Source organism: Miscanthus floridulus, chromosome 17 (genome assembly GCF_019320115.1).
Source record: "Miscanthus floridulus cultivar M001 chromosome 17, ASM1932011v1, whole genome shotgun sequence".
Taxonomy (NCBI): domain Eukaryota; kingdom Viridiplantae; phylum Streptophyta; class Magnoliopsida; order Poales; family Poaceae; genus Miscanthus; species Miscanthus floridulus.
Genome location: NC_089596.1, coordinates 26979257 through 26985270, shown reverse-complemented (window position 1 = coordinate 26985270; position 6014 = coordinate 26979257). Strand labels below are relative to the sequence as shown.

Below are 6014 nucleotides of genomic sequence, written 5' to 3'. Positions count from 1 at the left end.
TGTTCATTGGGATCCTTGGTCGTTCGGATCGTGTGTGTTGTTCGAGTTGTTGTGACTGATTCTTTTCTTTGGGAGAGAGCGCATAGATGAAGGGGATGGCCTTACAAGTGAGAGTGAGAGAGTGTACGTATGCTAAGTCTCGTTGCCCACGCCGTCGGGTACAAGATGATTGTAGGTGCCCATAACACTAGTAATGTCAGATGCATGTGGAAGGTTGCGTCTTCTTCTTCTGGTATGATAGACGTCGGTGCAAGTCATACTGTTGATGCCAGAGGCATGCAAAGGGTTTTACCGTGCTCGTCTGGTATGGGAGTTTGCGGGCGCCCACAACATTGTAGGGCAAATGTCGGCGCCCACAACATTGTTTGGGTTCTGACATGCCTGGAAAGTTGCAGGGCACTCTTCTGACATGTCATGTCGGTACTGTCCTGTAGGTGTACAGGGTACGGTCCTCAGTATTGCGGTTGACTTGAGTGCCCTGCCTTACTTGCTTCGTTCATTTTCTGGTCCTCACCGAGCGGGCGTCCCCGGTCGATTGGTCCCAGTTGGCTCCGACTGCGCTAGTCGGTGAAGAGCTGTAAGCAGGGGTTCGGTGCGTTCCCGGTCGGAGACGCGGGTTGGAGTTCGGAAGTGGTGTTTCCTTCCGGTCGGAGAGGTGGGCCGGAGTCAGAAGCGAGCGTTGTTCCTCCTTGGCTAGGCCTTCCGGTCAGAGCCGGTCGGAGAAGCGGGCCGGAGTTGGAAGCGAGCGTTGTTCCTCCTTAGCGAGGCCTTCCGGTCGGAGATTGGATCGCCCTTCTGGCCTATCGTTTAGGTGTTTGGGCCGGCCCAGGAGTTTGCGCGTCATTCGCAATGTCGTTTGCTGGGCTAAGCTTTTGTTGGAAAGTCGATCCATGAGGGACCCCGGGTTTATGAACCCGGCACTATATGTTTAAAGTTCTCATATTTTAAAATTGATTTTTTTAATTGTTCGAACGAACTTCGATGGAACGATAACAAATATCAAGCTCATAAGAGATCAATGTACAACTTTGTAGTTGACAATCTTTTCATTTAAAATTATTTACGGTCCTAAAATTCTATTTAAAGTCATTATATTTTGAAATTTAAAATTTTCAAATTCGAACAACTCGAATGAAGAAATTACCAACACTAAAGTTGTAGATCTTGATGAAAGTTTGTAATTGACTACTATTTCATTTGAAATGATTTATGGTCCCAAAATTCGATTTGAAGTTTTCATATTTTGAAATTCAAAATTTCAAATTATTTGAACGAACTCGAATGAAGAAATAGCCCAAATCAAAGTTGTAGATATCAATAAGATAGATTATTTTATAGAAATAATTTGGCAGTAAAGTTTAATTTATGATAATTTTAAAAATTATTTTCATGATAAAAATCTAATAATGTGTACAGAAAAATTAATATATATAAATATTTATCAGTAAATAAATCTAAATATATAATTTTTTCATAAATATCTAAAAAACCAAAGTACTTGATTAAGTCTATTTTTTATCCTTCAACTCTTGCCTTTGTCTAATTTTGGGATTTTAACTATAAAATCGTTCAATTTTGACCTCCAAGAAAGTTTTCGGTGGTCTTCAAACGGCTTTGAGGTCAAAATTAAATGGTTTTGACAGCTGAGGTGTGGTTTTGTAGTTGGGGGTTAAAATCAGACAAAGAAAAAAAAATGAGGGGCTAAAAAGGGACTTAATCCAATTTAAAATAAAGGTTTAGGGCAAAGGATCGATAAAGAATTTCAAGATCAATTATTCGTGTACATCAAAAAAGGATCTAGGTGAATTGGATATGAATTTATTTTTTGGATTAAGTGTAGAGATTGTTTAGATATGGATATATTCATAGTTGTTAAGGCATATCGTCGCCATATCACCGTGGCGTTTTTCTGGCTCTCGCCACGACGACGCCACGGCTCCGGCGTGTATGGCATCCGCCATAGCGCCGTGGCATCCCCGTGGCGCCGATTTGGCGTCCTGTGGCGCCTTTGTGCGCTGTGGCGGGCGCAATAGACGGTGAGGGTGAGGGTGAGGCCGTGAGGGTACCTGTATAGGGCGAGTGGCCGATTGGAGCCCTCCGAGACCGAGCCCGAGACGCAATCGCAAGCAGCCCTCCGTCGGCCTCCCCCTTTTGCAGGGGCCGTGCGCCGTCGACGGTCCAGCGGAGGCGGGAGGGGAGAGGGAGGTGCGTACGCAGGGTCTCCAGCCGGTGTGCGGAGGACGAAGGCGAGGGCGCTAGGTGACTAGCGAGAGGCGGGAGGAGGAGCCACTGACGCCGCCGCCGAGCCTGGGACTGCCCCGCCGTCGCTGAGAGCCCGAGCCTGAGCGCCGCCTCCGTCGCCTTCATGCCGAGCGCGAGTGGGGGATGGAGCAGAAGATGGAGCGTCGCCTTCATGCCGAGCGTGAGTGGGGGAGGGAGTAGAAGATGGAGCGGCGGCGCTGCGAGGAAGATAAGAAACGGCGGCGGCTATCAGGCTGTGTGCCTTAGTGCTAGGGTAAAGACTATGCGGCGGTGCGTGGGCTTTTTTAGATGGGCCACTAAATAAAAGCCCATACATCTCTTTTCTTTTTCATTTCTTTTTTCTTTCTTACATATTTTGACAAATTAGCACATAATCTATATATTTATATATCTACAATAACATATTTACCTGCGATTTCATGAAGCCACATCGATCTCCATTATCCTCTATTGATCCCCATGTACTTGTAATTAAAATTCCTTGCTACATTTACATTGCTATTTTGATTTGCTAATATTGTAGACTACACCTTTTAAGCTACATTTGCATTACCATTTGTCAATATAATTTTCTAATATCCTAGACTATAATATATGTATTCGCCACGCCGATGTGTGTATGGCGTCGCCATGCCACGCGCCATAGACGCTGTAAATGTGTGAAGGTGGTGGGTCGCCGCGCCTCGCCACGCCGCCGTAAAAACTATGGATATATTTTGATATTATTATGATGAAAAGGGTTAAAATGGATTTCTGGTTGTAACTTTTTGGGCGTATGGTGTCCCTGAAACTGAGAGGTGGGCCCAAGGCGTCTGTTGCTGCGTAGTGCAATGGGCTCGGTTCATTATCCCTCCCATGAACTGTGTGGAATGGATGAGTGGTATGGAGAAATGAGGGCCCCACGCTTGACCGGAACAGAGCGAGACCTGTCCTGTGTCTTCTTCACCAACAAACGGAGGCGGGAAATTCTGCCCTTAAGGCCACATACTCTTACACGTTCAACCGTTGATGTTGCTTTGAGATGCGTGCCATCATTTGCAGTAGAGTTGTATATGTCCCGTATTTTTCCCGGGGACACTTCACAGCCGGCCGCTCCCCACCTGCACGCTCTCTCTCTCTCTCGCACGTCCGACGTCTTCTCCCTCTCCGGCGAACCTCAACCCCGCCGCCTCCTTCCTCCACGGCAAGCTACGGCCATGGACTCCCCCGTCCCGGCCTGGCCCGACCGCGTTCCAAAGGGGGCCTAAAAGTATAAAACAAGAAACTATTGTCAAATAGGAACCTAGGGTGGAAAATTTTGCCACCTCCTTGTGTTAGAATCGATGCACTAGAAGAGCCTAGAGCATATCTAGATAATTTTTTAACGCAAATAACAAGAACTACACCTATCCATTAAGAGGGAGAGTAATATTTCTAAATGTTGGAGTTTTAATTTTACAAATCCTAGTTTAGATCTTTTGTCGTGTCTTTGTTCTAGAAATCCTAAATCATACCTCTCCTCCTAATACCATTTCTGAGTGTGTGAAAATAAATGACATAGCTACAAATAGCCTTACATTGCTTACACATTACTAGAGTATAAGGTTATCATATTTTAAAGAATCGAGTTTCGTAAATTCTGGCTGTCTATCATTTTAGTGTATTAATTATCCTTGGAATATTTGTTTGAACTAAAAATGTATTCTTCCATACTAAATAGCTTTATCAAATCATGTTGTAGGTACATCATTGCAGTCGACGATGTATGGGATGTGGAAACATGGGACACAGTTAAGTATGCATTGTCAAGCAATAGTTGTGGTAGTGTGATAATAACCACAACTCGGATACATGATGTGGCCAAAGCATGTTGCTCATTATTTTCTGATGGTTGGGTTTACAAACTAAAGCCTCTAGAAGAACAGGACTCGAAAATGTTGTTCCAGAATAGAATATTTGGGCATGGAAATGAATGCCCAGAAAACCTAAAAGAAGTATCTGATAAGATCTTGACGAAGTGTGGAGGTTTACCGTTGGCCATTATTGCAATATCTGGTTTGTTAGCTAACAAAGCACGGAATGGAGTTCACTCAGTCACAGAGTGGGATCAAGTTCAAACTTCTATTGGCCGTGGACTTGAGAGAGATTCTGACTGTGGACAGAATGATGGGAATATTATCACTCAGTTATTTTGATCTCCCTTATCATTTAAAAGCTTGCCTATTGTATCTTAGTATATTTCCTGAAGATTATGAAATTGATCAAAAGCGTTTAGTACAGCTATGGGCTGCAGAGGGGTTGGATCCTGCTGAATCTACATGCACCTTGTATGAATCGGGAGAGAAGTCTTTTACTGAGCTCATCAATAGAAATTTAATCATTCCTAAGGAAATAAGTGACTGGACTGGCGAGGTGAACAGCTGTCGTCTCCATGATACAATTCTTGACTTCATCGTGTGCAAGTCCATTGAAGACAACTTTGATACATGGTACATGGTATCCCAAGACTAACACCTCCACCAGGAATCAAGGCTCGTCGATTGAGTCTGCAAGGTAAAACTGATGGAGATGTGACCGTACACTTGAACCAAAACTATGCAAATGTCCGGTCAATTGTTAGTTTTGGATTCCCCTGTTCCTTGTTGGGCCTTCGATTCTTGTGTGTCCTGGACTTCGCGGACTGTCGGAGATTATTAGAAAACCATCATCTTGCAAACATTGGAGAATTACTCCAGCTGAGGTATTTGAGCCTCAGGGGAACATCGATAACTGAGCTCCCAGAACAGATGGGAGCGCTACATTATTTGGAAACACTTGACATAAGGAACTGCAGCATATTCCAATTACCAACAGCTATAGTTCGACTGAAAAGACTTGTCAACCTACTGATGGGTCCTTGGAAGCTAAACTGCTTTCCCAGTGGAATTAAAAACATGCAGGCATTGGAGGAGTTAAATTCAGTAGCAATTGACATAAAGGCAGCAACCAAAATGAGGCATCTGGGTATATTCCTTTCCAATTCTGGTATTATTGACAAGGAAAGCTACGTGGATCTTATAAAGAAGACGGTTTCTTCTTTTCAACGGCTAAATAAGCTTCAAACTTTAGTCGTACGATTTGATAATTATGGAGAAGTATGGCATGACGTCATCTTCGATGGAGATGACGTCATCCTTGAGGTGCCGTGGTGCTCTGCTAGCCTAAGAACACTTGCTTTTGCAGATGAATCCCATTTCAAGGGTGCCAAACTGGATGAAGTCACTTGACAACATGGAATATTTGTATATGACAAAGAAATTGGATCAGGAAAGTCATTGTATTCTTGGTGTCCTACCAGTTCTTGTCGATCTAAATCTGGCGATAGTAAACTTTTTAACGTTGAAGACATACCCTCGACAGACAAACAACGACTTCTGATCATGGTTGCAACCTGAAGACCTAGCAAATGCCTTCACCAGTACCTTCAATGGGCTTTCCTTGCGCGACGACCACCATGGTTCCAGCACCACAGCTGTCGAAGCAGCCTCGTCGGACACCGGTAATGTTTTCCTATGTTCCGCTTGCTCTGGGTCTCCTCTCTTTTGAAAAGTTAATATTTGCGGTGCATCCTCCTCCTCTCTTATTCTGAATATACTGGCCACTTGTCTTCCTTACTGCTTTTGACTTGTGGGATGTGGTTATTGGCACTGTTCGTTTAGAGGAATCTGAAGGAATCTAGAGGAATTTGTGAGAAAAAAATACTATTCCGGATGAAAAAAAAAAACAGATAAGCC

At 44.0% G+C, this 6014-nt stretch overlaps 1 pseudogene; it reads left to right on the top strand.

Moving 5' to 3' along the window:
* Window positions 1–3938: 3938 nt before the first annotated feature.
* LOC136515459 (disease resistance protein Pik-2-like) lies at window positions 3939–5675 on the top strand (annotated as a pseudogene).
* The last annotated feature ends 339 nt before the right edge of the window (window positions 5676–6014 follow it).